Genomic DNA, 16,823 nt, shown 5'->3' with positions numbered 1-16,823 from the left:
CTGATCTTTTAATGTTTTCCTATTTCTTTTAACCTTAACCTTTTAACTTTTACTTTTAATCTTTAACTTTAAACTTTTACTTTTAATCTTAATCTTTTATTTTATCACTTTTTAACTTTCACTTAACTTTTAATTATTAATTCTAACTTTAATGTTAATTTAATTTTTTAATTTTAATTTTTAATTTTTGTAATCTCCCAACTTTCATCTTTTATATTAAAAAAATCTTAACATCATGTTAGTACTGAATTTTAATATTTAAGTCTGTTTATTACTAAATTTCTAATTTTAGATGAAGTTTTTTCATAAACTCTTTATTTGTAGATAACTTCCTATATAAAACTCCGATCTATATGGTTATTACCACCTTAGAAAGCCCTAGAATGTACTCTAGTATGGTATTCATTGTTTTTATTTTATCCTATTCTAATTCATAATTTTTAGAGTTTAAGTTTGATGGAATAAGTCTTGAAAGGCACTTCACTAAATGAACTACAAATGCTAAAAATTAAACCATAAAAAGGTATAACTAACTTGTTGTGTTGTTGGATTAATCTTGATTATTATATCATTTTGGTTTTCCTATCTTATAGATGATTTGCATCTCCACATTAATTAATATTGAATTCTAATGTAAGTTATGATCTAATTAAATCAAATTTAAGTGAGGGAAAAAAATCCAATCATACATACACAACTATTTTATTATTTTTTAATGTTAGAGATATCTTTAGCTTTAATCTAGATAATTGTCGTGCATCATTCTATCTCCTTCTTAGTATAATCTTCTGCTGCTAAGGCAATGGCACCTCCATGTTCAACAAAGTGCCTTCTATTACTTAAAGTTTTAATGGTTGTACTACAATATTAGTTTGGTAGTACAAAAGCCATATAATTCATGGTTGTCATATGAAATAGATCTTTTTATTAATTCTCTAATATAAAAAATAACACAAATCTATCAATAAAAATTCAATACCATGACTATATTTTATCCTTCTTTATTTCTATATCTAATATTATTGAATGGACTACATATTTATATTCTAAAAAATAATTTATAGTTCATCACCTCTACTTCTTCAGTTCTTTCAACCATAGATTATTTTAATAATATTAAAGCAATCACTATTGATGTCATTAATGGTTTTCAAAAAATATACAATTTATTTATTTTGTATTCAATTTTTGTACAATAGTTAGAATCCTTATGTGGATTTATATTCCTTCCTATTATATCAAGCCTCTTTTTTTTCTTTTCTTGTTTATTACTACTACTTATCCTGCCTCCCTTTCATCTTTCTTACCTTATATTATTATATTCTCTCTCTCTTTCTTCCTACACTTCAAACTCTTTTTAAATCTTAGTTGTCTTTATGGTCCAATTTCTTTTTCCAAATAAATATCTATTGAAGTTGCTTCTTCATGCTCCTTTAAAGCCTCATCTATCTTTATAATTCTTCATTCAAATCTTCTACCAATCAAATGTGCATCTAATCCATTTTATATCCATTTTATGTTTCATCCAACTAATCTTCATTCATTTCAATTATCATCTAATTTGAACTTCATCCAACTACTCATATATAATTATTACAATTATATAGTAATTATTCAAGACTTTACTTCAAAGCAATTTTATTACTAGTAAAACATATTAGCCTAATAACCATCTTGTTAATAAAAAAAATCAACATTGCAAATGGATTCTTTTTTTTCTTATAGAGTGAATCAGATATTATCCACATGCTAGGCCAAAATTTGTTGTTGATTCTTCATAAGCAATTAGTATCATGAACATATGCATGTAAGCCAATAATTACATGTATAAATAGATAGAAATAAGTAAAAATAAGTAAAAGTAAGTTAATTCTATAGTATTTGCTATAAAAGCTTCCTAGAAGCTTTATAGATGTTACTTTGACTTTATAGGTGTCCTTAAATGACTTTTTGGGATTAGAAACGTGGTCAACAAGTTGGCCATTTGCCACACATATTCTTAGCTTGAAGACCAAGCTAACTATGTGGTCCACACATAGAAAAACTTACCTTGTAAGTCAAGGCATGTATCCTAAAAAGTGTCAAGGACAAGAACTCAATGAAAAAGTAATTCGGACAAGTAAGCCTTCACTCAAAGAAAGGTAACAAAATATAAATAAACAAGTATATATATTGAAAGAGAAACTAGAATGACTATTGCCAAAAGACAAGAAAACTAGAGACCTTTGAAACTAGAAAGGAAGCAAGAAAGGAGTTGACACGAAATAAGAAGGCTTCATTCTTGTCTCTATATATATGTCAAGGACAAGAACTCAATGAAAAAATAATTCAGACAAGTGGGCCTTCATTCAAAGAAAGGTATAAATAAACAAGTATGTATATTGAAAGAGAAACTGGAATATTTATTGTCAAAAGACAAGAAAACTAGAGACCCTTGAAACTAGACTGGAAGCAAGAAAGGAGTTGATAAGAGTGAAGAAGGCTTCACTCTTGTCTCTATATATACTATCTAATTAGAGGCTATGTGGCAATGTTCTATAGGACCTCCAATATGTGTTGACTTTGTAGGACACATGCCTTGACTTACAAGGCAAGTTTTTCTATGTATGGGTCACATAGTTAGCTTGATCTTCAAGCTAACAATATGTGTGGTACATGGCCAACTTATTGACCACATTTTTAATCCAAAAAGTCAATTAAAGATACCTATGAAGTCAAAGCAGCATCTATGAAGCTTCTATATTAAATACTATAGAATTAACTTACTTTTATGTACTTTTACTTACTTCCACCTATTTGTATATAGAATTACTAGCTTACATGAATATGTCTATGACATTATCCCCCCTTCTAGGGACGAGTTCCACGAGGAGTAGTCATCATATGTTAAAGAAATCTATGATGTGACAAATTGTATTTGCCACATACTCTGATCATTGTTTTCTTCCAAGATGATTGATAGGGCCTCTCAACCATCGGTAGTATCCCATACCAAGGCGGGAAGACCACCTAGTTATTTGATCATTGTTGTGGCCTTCATAACTTCCTTCAAATAGAACATTTGGAACACCATCAGGAGTTGTTCCTTTATTGGCTCCCATGTGTGTTCACTAATATCATATCCGTGCCAATGGACAAGATATTCTAATTTATTTTGGCACCGCCTTGAATCTAAGACTTCTTCTACTTCAAACTCTTCATTATTGTCCACTTCTATAGGAGGAGGTGGAGCTTGTTGTCTTCTTGGTATGTCTGCTGTCTTGTATGGTTCAAGAAGGCACACGTGGAATACGGGATGGATTTTCATTGACTCCAATAGATGTAATCGATATGCAACCAGATTGATTTGTGTAGAAATAGAAAATGGTCCAAGTCTTTGATAGTCCAACTTGTCACAAAGACGAGTGGTCTTGATATTACGATGAAGTAGCCATACCTTATCACCCAAGAGGAATGGTAATTGTTCCTTTCGATAGACATCCGCATTGACCTTTTGTTGTTCTTGAGTCTCTTTTAACTGCGCCTTCATCGTTGCATGTAGCTCTGATAAATGAATTGCCAAAACTTTCGCAACAGGATTATCGACTTTTGAAAAGTCAAAAGTATCAAGTCATGGATGATAACCATAATTAGCAAAGAAAGGTGTTTGTGTTGTAGAAGAATGTACCATGTTATTGTAAGCAAACTTTGTCAATGGCAAAAGAGTTGTCCAATCATCTTGTTGGTAGTTAATGATACATCTTAAATATTGCTCCAAAACTTGATTAATACACTCCGTTTGTCCATCAATTTGAAGATGGAATGTCGAAGATAGTTTTAGATCTACTTTTAGAATCTTGAAAAGAGTCTGCCAAAATCTTAATACAAATTAAGTTCTCCTATCTGATATAATATCCTTGGGTAATCCAAGATAGCAATAGATATTGTCAAGAAAGAGCTTAGCTATTTTTTCACATGTGATAAATTTTGTATATGGTACAAAATGAACCATCTTGGTAAAACGATCTACTATCATGAATATAGAGTCATAAGAACCTGAGATTGAAAGATCTATGATGAAGTCTATAGAAATAGAAGACCATGGTTATTCTGAAGTGGGTAATGGGTGAAGAAGTCCAAAACATTGATGACCAAGAGTTTTTGATCTTGAGCAAACATCACATGATTGTACAAAATCTTTGACTGCCTTCCACATTTGAGGCCACCAAAAATTCCTAGATATCAGCTCCTAAGTCTTATTATATCCAAAATGTCCTGCTGCTGAGAAGTCGTGATGAGCTTGAAGAATATGTAAACGTGCTTTTTCTTCTGGATCATATAGGCATCTTTCGAAATAGAGTAGGTTGTTCTTGAATTGAAATTTAGAGGGATCATGAAATTTAGAAGAATTATTCTTGATATCATGAACAAGAGGGTCTAAAGACATATTTAATTGGACTTGCTTAAGAAAAGTTAAATCAATAGTCAATGTTGATTTCATTGCTCGAAGATGAAATTACTTCGACTTCAAAAAAACCGTTCTTTGTTGCTCAATAGCTGCATCTCCTTCTTTTAGTGCAAGATAAGAACGTCTAGACAAGGCATTGGACAAAACTTGTTGTTTTCTTGGCCGATAAGTGATGATGAACTCGAATCTTGATAAAGACATGCTCCAATGAGCTTGACGATGGTTTTATATGAGTGCTGACATAGAATACTCAAGGTTCTTGTGATCCATATACATAGTGACTGGATTGGAAGCACCTTCTGGATAATGATGCCATTCTTGAAAAGAATCCACAATTGCAAGAAGTTCTTTGTCATGGATTTCATAATTGATTTCTGTTGCTGAGAATTTTCTTGAGTGAAAGGCTATTGGATGAAGTTTGTCATCTGCTCCCATTTGTGATAAAACCACACCTAGAGCAAAGTCTGATGCATCTATTTCCATAAAGAATACTTTGGAAAAATCAACATGATATAAGATTGGTGCAAAAATAAACGCTATCTTCAAAGATTTAAAAGCAACTTCCGCTTCTTGATTCCATTGGAGTTTGTCTTTACAAGTCAAACATGTAAGTCGAGCTGCAACTCGAGAGAAGTCCTTAATAAAGATCCGATAGTAGTTGGCAAATCCCAAAATGCATTGGACATCTCTTACTGTTTTTGGGATCTTCCAATCTATAATAGTTTGAACTTTCTTAGGATCCATCATAAGTCCATCATTTGAAATGATGTAACTTAAGAAATCGACTTGAATAGTGTGGAATACATACTTTTCTATTTTAGCATTGAGTCTTGCATCTCTTAATTTTTGTAATACATGATGAACATGAAGTTCATGTTCTTCTAGATTCTTAGTATAGATCAAGATGTCATCTAGATAACAGACTACAAAATCGTCCAAAAACTCTCAAAAAACATCATTCATTAGATGTTGAAAAGCTGCTGGTGCATTTGTAAGTCCAAAAGGCATGACATTGTATTCAAAATTTCCATAACTAGTTCGAAATGTAATCTTCCATTCATCTCCTTCTTTGATGCGTACTAGATTGTATGCTCCCGGGAGATCTATTTTTGTATAGATCTTAGCTTGATTCAGCTGATCAAGAAGTTCAGATATTAAAGGTAGTGGATACATGTTCTTGATGGTAATCTTGATGGTAATCTTGATGGTAATCCTTAATAATCAACACATATCCGTAATGATCCATCTTTTTTCTTCACAAATAGAATAGGAGCTCCTGCCGGAGATTTAGAAATGGCGTATGAAATTATTGGCTAGATTTATTTCAATATACCCCTTGAATTCAGGCAACTCATTTTGTGATAAACTATAGATTGGTCTGAATGGCGGTTGTGCTCCTTCTTAAAGGTCAATTGAGCAATCATGGGAACGATGTTTCGGGAGTGTATCCGTATTTTTTTTTTTGAATACATCTTAAAATTCTTGATATTGGCTTCGAATACCACTTCAAGTCTTACCACCACTAGAAACAGGTGTGGCATAAATAATATATGGTGATTCTTTCATAGCAGCATGCAAGAAAGCTTTTGCACCTATAAATATGGGTTTAATTGAACTGGACTTATGACTCTCTATTTGATTAACTACATTGTTAGTTATACTTTAAGAGAAAGTAAGAGTTTCGAGAAATCCAATCTATTTGAGGGTTGTATTTTTCTAATCATGATAAACCTAAAATGACTGGATTAGAGGGAGATGTAATGATATTAAATACTACAAAGCTATTATGACCATTGATTATTACTTCTATAGGAAGGGTTTCATGAGTAATATCTCCAAAAGACAAGTGACGACCATCTATGACTTCTACATGAACACGTTTAGTTTTCTTTATTAAAGATATGTTATGTCTTGTAGTAATTTCTTTATCTAACAAACACGCCGAGGTTCTTGAATCTAATAAGGTTGAGGCTTTGTAATATTTAGGTCCTAAAATAACATTTAATGTAAAATAAGGAGAGGGCTTTGAGGACAGAATAGGACCTTTACTAGATGTTGTGTAAGGTTCCAGCCGCACGGTCCCTATTGTAGCTGGACAAACTCGTTTTCGGACATGTTGTCTTCTTTCACAGCCATACTCCTCATTTTTTGATAGCTTCATTTCTTTGAACAATGTTCAGTAGTGTACTTTGGTTCTTCACAATATAAACATAATTCTTCTTGACAATGATGAATCTTTTCATGCTATCTTCTTTGATCGTCGTACTCCTCATTTTATGGTTGCATCACTTCTTTGGGCAATGTTGAGTAATGTGTTTAGATTCTCCATAATATAAGCACAATCCTTCTTGACAACGACGAGTTTTTTCTTGCTTAGTAAGTTGTTTGAAACATACTGCATCAATTTGCATATCCTCTACTTCTGAATGTATGTATTCAAGAGATGTTGGTGTTGCTATTGAATTATAGTAATGTTGAGGTCCACTTATACGGTTCTCAGATCGGAAGTCAAAAAGGTGATTGTCACACTTCACAACAAAGTCAATTGCTTGACTCAATGTTTGAGGATCATGTAAGTTGAGCATTAATTTTTTTACCTCATATTGTAATCCATAGAGAAATTGGCTAATAAGTGCAATATCACCCCACTTAATATCAGTTGCAAGTTGTCAAAATTATGAAACATACAACGTTACCGATCGATTGCCTTGTCGTAAAATATGGATCTTATTGGTTGCAACACGAATTGCATCATGTTCTCCATACATGGATTGAAACTCTACCAAAAAAGCCTCTAGATTATCCAATACTGGATCTCGTCCTTCAAAAAAAGATGAAAACCATGATAATGTTGATCGTAAAAGAAGCATACCAATGATTCTAACTTGTGATCTTGAAGTTGGATAGCTTTGGAATTGAAGTTCAATCACAAGTTGCACTTGATTGATAAATCCTCAAAATTTGGATTTGGTGCCATCAAACTTCTCAGGTAGGGCAATTCTTGGTTCTTTAATATTGGAAGGGCTTTCCACCATAGGAGATATGACATGGTTAGGTGCAAATGTTCAAGCAGCTCCAACTATTTCTATATCTTCACTTCTTGCTAATCTTGTTGGTCCTTGTGGTAGTAAATTGAGTTGATGCATCGCAAGCATTAATTTTTTTAATTTTTCTTACATTTGTACCATTGCACTCTTCATTTCAATAAGTATTGCCATGATAACACTTAGAAAAGAGAAGATGTCTAATATCGCTCAAGACAAATAGAAGAGAGGACATGAGAACAAAGAAATTCTAAGGACAATATTAATTTAGAAGATGGTAATCTGTAACTTCTAATATGCTTATATCTTATCAAGAAAAAGGAGTAATCTACTATTAATCAAGATTAGACAAAGCTCTGATATTGTAGGTGTACTCTTGTCAATCTATCAAGGACAAGAACTCTATGGAAAAGTAATTCAAATAAGTGAGCCTTCATTCAAAGAAAGGTAACAAGATATAAATAAATAAGTATGTATATTGAAAGAGAAACTGGAATGGCTATTGCCAAAAGCCATGAAAATTAGAGATCCTTGAAACTAGACTAGAAGCAAGAAAAGAGTTTAGAATAGTGAAGAAGGCTTCACTCTTGTCTCTATATATACTATCTAATTAGGGGCTACGTGGCGACGTTCTATAGGACCTTTAATAAGTGTTGACTTTGTACAACACATGTCTTGACCTACAAGGCAAGTTTTTCTATGCATAGGCCACATTGTTAGCTTGGTCTTTAAGTTAACAACATGTGTGACATATGGCCAATTTATTGACAACGTTTCTAATTCAAAAAATCAATTAAAGACACCTATAAAGTCAAAGCAGTATCTATGAAGCTTCTAGGAAGTTTCCATATTAAATACTTATAGAATTAACATACTTTTACTTACTTTTACTTACTTCCACCTATTTCTATCTGTAATTACTAGCTTACATGAGTATATCTGTGACACAAAGTCAACACATATTAAATATCCTATAGAATGTTGCCACGTAGCCCCTAGTAAAATAGTATATATAGAGACAAGAGTGAAGCCTTCTTCACTCTAGTAAACTCCTTTTTTGCTTCCAGTCTAGTTTCAGGGTCTCTAATTTTCTTGGCTTTTGGCAATAGCTATTCCAATTTCTTTCTCAAAATATATATCAAATTATTTCTATTTTGTCATCTTTCTTTGAAATAAGTCTCACTTGTTTACTTGTCTGTATCATATTTTTGTCCTTGACAAATTAAGAAGAGTACACCTATAATATCAGAGCTTTGTCTAATCTTGATTAAGAGTGGATTACCTCTTTTTCTTAATAAGACATAAGTATATTAGAAGTTACAGATTACCCTCTTTTAAATTGATATTGTCCTTAGTATTTTCTTTATTCTCAAGTCCTTTCTTCTATTTGTCTTGAGCGATATTAGATATCTCCTCTTTTCTAAGTGTTATCATGACAGAACTTGTTGAAATGAAGAATGCAATGGCACAAATGTAAGAGCATTTAAAGGAATTAATTTTTGTAATGCATCAATTCAATTTACCACCACAAGGAACAACAAGATTGGTAGGAAGTGAAGATATAGAAATGATTGGAGTTGCTTCAACATCTGCACCAAATCATGTCCCTTTTCCTATGGTGGAACACCCTTCCAATGTTAGAGAACCAAGAATTATCCTACCTGAGAAGTTTGATGGCACCAAATCTAAATTTTGAGGATTTATCAATCAAGTACAACTTCTGATTGAACTTCAATCCCAAAGCTATCCAACTTCAAGATCACAAGTTAGAATCATTACTACGCTTCTTTCACGATCAGCATTATCATGGTTACCATCTTTTCTTGAAAGACGAGATCTAATATTGGATAATCTAGAGGCTTTTTTGGTAGAGTTTCAATCCATGTATGGAAAACATGATGCAATTCGTGTTGCAACCAATAAGATCTATATTTTACGACAAAGTAATCGATCAGTAACACTATGTGTTTCATAATTTTGACAACTTGCAACTCATATCAAGTGGGGTGATATTGCACTTATTAGCCAATTTTTTTATGGATTACAATATGAGATAAAAAAATTAATGCTCAACTTACATGATCCTCAAACATTGAGTCAAGCAATTGAATTTGTTGTGAGGTGTGACAATTGCCTTTTTGACTTCAGATCTGAGAACCGTATAAGTGGACCTCAACATTACTATAATTCAATAGCAACACCAACATCTCTTGAATACATACATTCAGAAGTAGAGGATATGCAAATTGATGCAGTATGTTTCAAACAACTTACTAAGCAAGAAAAGACTCATCGTCGTCAAGAAGGATTGTACTTATATTGTGGAGAATCTAAACACACTACTCAACATTGTCCAAAGAAGTGACACAACCATAAAATAAGGAGTACAATGATCAAAGAAGATAGCATGTTAGAAAACGAATTTGTCCAGCTACAATAGGGACCGTGCGACTGGAACCTTGCACAACATCTAGTAAAGGACCTATTTTCTCCTCAGAGCCCTCTCCTTGTTTTACATTAAATGTTATTTTAGGACCTAAACATTACAAAGCCTCTGTCTTGTTAGATTCAAGAGCCTCAGTGTGTTTCTTAGATGAAGAATTTACTAAAAGACATAGCATATCTTTAGTAAAGAAAACTAAACCTGTTCATGTAGAAGTCATAGATGGTCGTCCGTTGTCTTCAAGAGATGTTACTCATGAAACTCTTCCTATAGAAATAGCAACTAATAGTCATAGTAGCTTTGTAATATTTAATATCATTAGATCTTCTTCTAATCCAGTCATTTTAGGTTTATCATGGCTAAAAAAATATAACCCTAAAATAGATTGGACATCTTGTAGACTTGACTTTTCTGAAAGTATAACTAAGAGTACAGTTAATCAAGTAGAAAGTCATAAGTCTAGTATAATTAAACCTATATTTGTAGATGCAAGTACTTTCTTGCATGATGCACAAGAAAGATTGCCTTGTGTCATTTATGCCACATCTATTTCTACTGGTGGAAAGACTTCAAGTTACATTTCAAGCCAATATCAAGATTTTCAAGATGTATTTGAGAAAAAGAATGCGGATACTCTTTTAGAACATTGTTCCTATGACTGCTCAATTGACCTTCAAGAAGGAGCACAACTACCATTTGGACCAATCTACAATTTATCTCAAAATGAGTTAGGTGAACTCAAGGAGTATATTAAAGGAAATTTGGCGAAGAACTTTATACGCCATTCCAAATCTCCAGCAAGAGCTCCAATTTTATTTGTGAAGAAAAAAGATGGATTATTGCGGATGTGTGTTGATTATCAAGGACTCAACAAAATCAGTATCTAAAATAGGTACCTGCTACCTTTGATATCTAGACTTCTTGATGAGTTGAATCAAGCTAAGATCTATACAAAAATAGATCTATGAGGAGCATACAATTTGGTACGCATCAAAGAAGGAGATGAATGGAAGATTGCATTTCGAACAAGGTATGGACATTTTTAATACAACGTCATATCTTTTGGACTTACAAATGCACCAGCAGCATTCCAACATCTAATGAATGATATTTTTTAAGAGTTTTTAGATGATTTTATTGTTTGTTACCTAAACGACATCTTAATCTATTCTAAGAACCTAGAAGAACATGAACTTTATGTTCGCCAAGTATTACAAAGATTAAGAGATGCAAGACTCTATGCCAAGATAGAAAAGTATGAATTTCATACTATTCAACTCGACTTCTTAAGATACATCATTTCAAATGATGGACTTATGATGGATCTAAGAAAGTTCAAACTATTATAGATTAGAAGATTTCAAAAATGGTAAGACATGTCCAATGCTTTTTGGAATTTGCCAACTACTATCAGATCTTCATCAAAGACTTCTCTCAAGTTGCAACTCCACTTACACGTTTGACTTGCAAAGACAAACTTCAATGGAATCAAGAAGCAAAAGTAGCATTTAAAGCTTTGAAGACAGCCTTTATTTCTGCACCAATCTTGTATCGTGTCGATTTTGCTAAGCCATTTTTTATGCAAATAGACGCATCAGACTTTGCTTTGGATGTCATATTGTCACAAATGGGAACAGATGATAAACTTCATCCAATAGCTTTTCATTCCAGAAAATTTTCAGCAGTCAAGATCAACTACGAGATCCACGACAAAGAACTTCTTGCAATCATGGATTCATTTCAAGAATGGTGCCATTATCTAGAAGGTGCTTCTAGCCTAGTCACAGTATATACGGATCACAAGAACGTTGAATATTTTATGTTAGCACGTATTTTGAATCATCGCCAAGTCCGTTGGAGTATGTTTTTGTGAAGATTTGAATTCAAGATCACTTATTGACTAGGAAAACAACAAGTTTTGTCAGATGCACTCTCTACACGATCTTATTTTTTATCAAAGGAAGGAGATGCTGCTTGTGATAAACAAAAAATAATTCTCTTGAAGCCAGAGTATCTTCATCTTCGAGCAATGAAATCAATACTAAGTGTTAATTCAACTTTCATTAAGCAAGTTCAGTCAAGTATGTCTTCTGATTCTCTTATTCGTGATATGAAGAAAAATCCTTCAAAGTCTTATGATACTTCTAAATTTGAATTCAAGAAGAATCTATTATATTTTGAGGGACACCTATATGTTCCAGAAGGTAAAGCTCGATTATGTGTTCTTCAAGCTCATCATGACTTTCCAGCAGCAAGACATTTTGGATACAATAAAACTTTGGAACTAATATCCAGGGACTTTTGGTGGCCACAAATGTGAAAAGTAGTCAAAGGTTTTGTACAAACTTGTGATGTTTGCTCAAGATCAAAAACTCCTTATCATCAACCTTACGGACTTCTTCAGCCATTACACATTCCAAAACAATCATGGTCTTCTATTTCTATGGATTTGATCACAGATCTTTTAATCTCAGGTTCTTATGACTCTATATTTGTGATAGTAGATCGTTTTACCAAGATGGTTCATTTTATACCATATACAAAATTTATCAGAGGTGGAGAAACAGCTAAGCTCTTGCTTGACAATATCTATCACTATCATGGATTATCCAAGGATATTATATCAAATAGGAGAACTCAATTTTTATCAAGATTTTGGCAGATTCTTTTCAAGATTCTAAAAGTAGATATAAAACTATCTTCAGCATTCCATCTTCAAACTGATAGACAAACGGAGCGTGTTAATCAAGTTTTGAAGCAGTATTTAAGATGTACCATTAACTACCAGCAAGATGATTGGACAACTCTTTTACCATTGATAGAGTTTGCTTACAATAACACGGTACATTCTTCTACAAAACAAACACCTTTCTTTACTAATTATGGTTATCATCCATGACTTGATACTTTTGACTTTTCAAAAGTCGATAATCCTGTTGCGAAAGTTTTGGCAATTCATTTATCAGAGCTACATGCAACGATGAAGGCGCAGTTAAAAGAGGCTCAAGAACAACAAAAGGTCAATGCAGATGTCTATCAAAATGATCAACCACCATTCTACATGGGTGATAAGGTATGGTTACTTCATCACAATATCAAGACCACTCGTCCTTGTGACAAGTTGGACTATCAAAGGCTTGGACTATTTTCTATTTCTACACAAATCAATCCAGTTGCATATCGTTTACATCTACCGGAGTCAATGAAAATCCATCTAGGATTCCACGTGTCCCTTCTTGAACCATACAAGATAGTAGACATACCAAGAAGACAACAAGCTCCACCTTTTCTTATAGAAGTGGACAATAATGAAGAGTTTGAAGTAGGAGAAGTCTTAGATTCAAGGTGGAACCAAAATAAATTAGAATATCTTGTCCATTGGCATAGATATGATATTAGTAAACGCACATGGGAGCCAGTAAAGAATCTTGCAAATGCAACAAAGGTGGTGGAGGCTTTTTATCAATGACATCCATCAAAATCAAGAAGAAAACCTTCCTTATAAAAAAAGACAAGATCTAGGTAAGATAACATTTTACTTTCAATCCTTGTTTATAGCTTCTTTATGGTTGTGACACTCAGGAAATAGAGAATCAACAACCAGCGGATTCGACTCAAGAGCCTTCGTTTATTGATCTGCTAGACGAGACATTATGATTGTCACAACCTTCAAGATGATGCAATCAAGATGAAGATCTTCAAGAACGACATGTTCTTCCTCGAATAATTGGCAAGATATAACTCATTGGGTATCATGACCTTGGAAGGGACTCCCGATGTTTGGTGATTTTACTAGAAGTAGGAACAATTCTTGATGGTGTTCCAAATGTTTTATTTGAAGGAAGTTATGAAGGCCTCAACAATGATCAAATAATTGGGTGGTCTTCTTGTCCTAATATGTGGCACTATCGATGGTTGAGAGGCCCTATCAATCATCTTCGAAGAGAACAAAGATCAGAGTATGTGACGAATATAATTTGTCGCATCATAGATTTCTTTAACATATGATTACCGCTCCTCGTGGAACTCATCCCTAGAAAGGGGGATAATGTCACGAACATATGCATGTAAGCCAATAATTACATGTATAAATAGATAGAAGTAAGTAAAACTAGATAAAAATAATTTAATTCTATAGTATTTGGTATGCTAGCTTCCTAGAAGCTTCATAGATGCTACTTTGACTTTATAGGTATCTTTAATTGACTTTTTGGGATTAAAAACGTGGTCAATAAGTTGGCCATGTGCCACACATGTTGTTAGCTTGAAGACCAAGCTAACTATGTGGCCCACACATAGAAAAACTTGTCTTGTAAGTCAAGGCATGCGTCCTACAAAGTCAACACATATTGGAGGTCCTATAGAATGTCACCTTGTAGCCCGTAGTTAGATAGTATATATAGAGACAAGAGTGAAGCCTTCTTTACTCTTGTCAACTCTTTTCTTGCTTCCAGTCTAGTTTCAAGGGTCTCTAGTTTTCTTGGCTTTTGGCAATAGCCATTCCTGTTTCTTTCTTAATATATATATCAAGTTATTTCTATTTTTTCATCTTTCTACGAGAGAAGTCTCACTTATTTATTTGTCTTTATCATATTCTTATCCTTGACAATTAGATACCTTGAACCTTTTTTTTCTCAAATTTTTTGTATACCATTTTGTTTAAAATATCTACTATTAGAAAGAATAAATAAAATATAATTAGAGATCCTTGCCATATTCTTCTTTGTTATGTAAAAAAAATAAAATAGAAAGCAATTAACTTTCATACATGCCTCACCTTTATAAAATAATAATTAAATTATAGTAAAAAAAACTTAATTATAATCCAAAAGCTTTCAATGCCAAAAACATAAATTTTTAGTATTTGTGTCATATACTTTGGAAAAATCTAGCTTAAGAAATAATAATGGTTATCGAGAATATTTTGCTTAGAATATTATTTCTTATATGAGCAATAAGTTATCCAAAAGATATCTCATAAGAAGGAATGTCAATTGATCAATGCTTATTATATCAAAGACAAATGGTTGGAATTGAAGTTAAAAAGCTTTGGCTTATATTTTATATCCTAGGTTAAGTAGAGTAATTGGTCATCAATTAGTAAGTTATTTTCTTATTCTACTTTGGTAGAATAAAGCTATCATTTTAGTAATAATATACTCAAGGATAAATAATCACAATAAATACTATCTTGTATCATGTCAAGGTAGCCATAGCTTAATATATTCCAAAATGGCTAATAAAATTCAAGGACAATTCTATTTAGGCTAAGTAATTTATCCAATTGTATTGCATGTATGGCTTATATTAACCCAAACAACAGAAATGGCCTTTGCATTAATGATTTTGTTTCAATTGTGATTCTGTCTAATAAGCAATTCAATGTTTGTATACTAATGCCTATAATTGTGGATAAAGACAACTTTTTCATGTACAGTCCTTTGTAAAATTTGGTACATACAAAAGATATTGCAGTTTTATTATGGCAAATTTATTTGTACAAATTCTTTAGCATAATAAGATTGAAAATAGTAGAATATTTTTTTTATACCTTAAAGAACTGTCATGAATACTTGACAATATTTTTTTCTATTTTAATCTACTTCAAAGCCATTGAGCTTCTTAATTACTTCGAATTCATTTATATAAGATACTAGACACAATTGAAGATTCATGTTATGTATATTCAATTAAAGTGTCTCAACTGCCATGGCTAGGTTTTGCTTGAGCCATTCTTCTTATTTGTAATAAGCCTTTGCTTTTTATAAACAAAATATTTTGTAAAATTTGACCTACCTTCTAAGTTTTCCAAAAAATTAAAATTAGAGTGTGTCGCCTTAAACTAATAAGCCGTTCTTGTACTTCAAACTCTTAATAGTAGTATATTGTCATGATATAACATGGGTAATGAATAAAAGAGAGAAAAAAATATTATATTATAGAAGATCTTATTTTAAAATATTATAGCACATTATCTTTAAAATATAGACAATGGTCAAAAAGATAATAAAACTAAAAGATGTTAATACTACCTTTTTACAAAATAGGCTTCTACTTATTTTGTAAGACCATAAATAAGGCAAAACAAAATAGATTGAGAAATTCAATGATATAGACATGTATAAGAAAGAATTAAGAGTAGATTTTAATAAAATTTACTTCAAGAAGTCAAGAATTGATATCCAAGGAAGATTAGTTGTCAACCTCGATTGAAATCAAACTTTGAGGCATATAACTAAGCATCTATGGTAATTCCAAGGTTTTTGATAGATCAAAGAGTAGAATTTGAGAATAAAATTAAAAAATAATTTTAGATATTGGTTTCATGTCATTTGAATCAATATTAAAATTTTAAAGGATTTTCAAAGTTAATAATGTTTTTGGTAGGATTAGGGTTTGAAAAATAAAAATATGTTTAGAAATTTGATGGTTTCTTGAGTTTTGTTATGTATGTACTTATGAATTCTAAGCAATATGTTTTTGTACTAGTTGTAAATGTATATAAAAATTTTGAATTCAATTGAACAATTAGATTGAAATATATGAGGGTTTTTGTAGATTGAAGTTTCAAAAATTGAAGTTTGAGAGTAAGTAAGTATTTCTAAGATCTTTAGCAATTTTTCAATTAGATTGAAGTGAAATTTTTTTTATATAGATATTAGATTAAATTTTTAATATTTTAGGTAAAATTTAAGAGCAATTTAATGGTTCAAGAAGAAGATATTGGTATTGGAAGTTAAGCATTTAGATTGAAGTAAAAAGCCACCTGATATGTGATTGGATTTTCTTACATTTCTCTCAATTGGTAAGTACGATTGATTTCATCTTTCTTGTTTCTAACCAAGTGTCATGGACATACATTGGAAGATTCTTCGAATATTCTTCTAGA

This window comes from Physcomitrium patens, chromosome 17, assembly GCF_059467195.1.
Source record: "Physcomitrium patens ecotype Gransden chromosome 17, ASM5946719v1, whole genome shotgun sequence".
NCBI lineage: Eukaryota > Viridiplantae > Streptophyta > Bryopsida > Funariales > Funariaceae > Physcomitrium > Physcomitrium patens.
The sequence above is the reverse complement of the archived record's forward strand: the minus strand, read 5'-3'. Positions refer to the sequence as shown.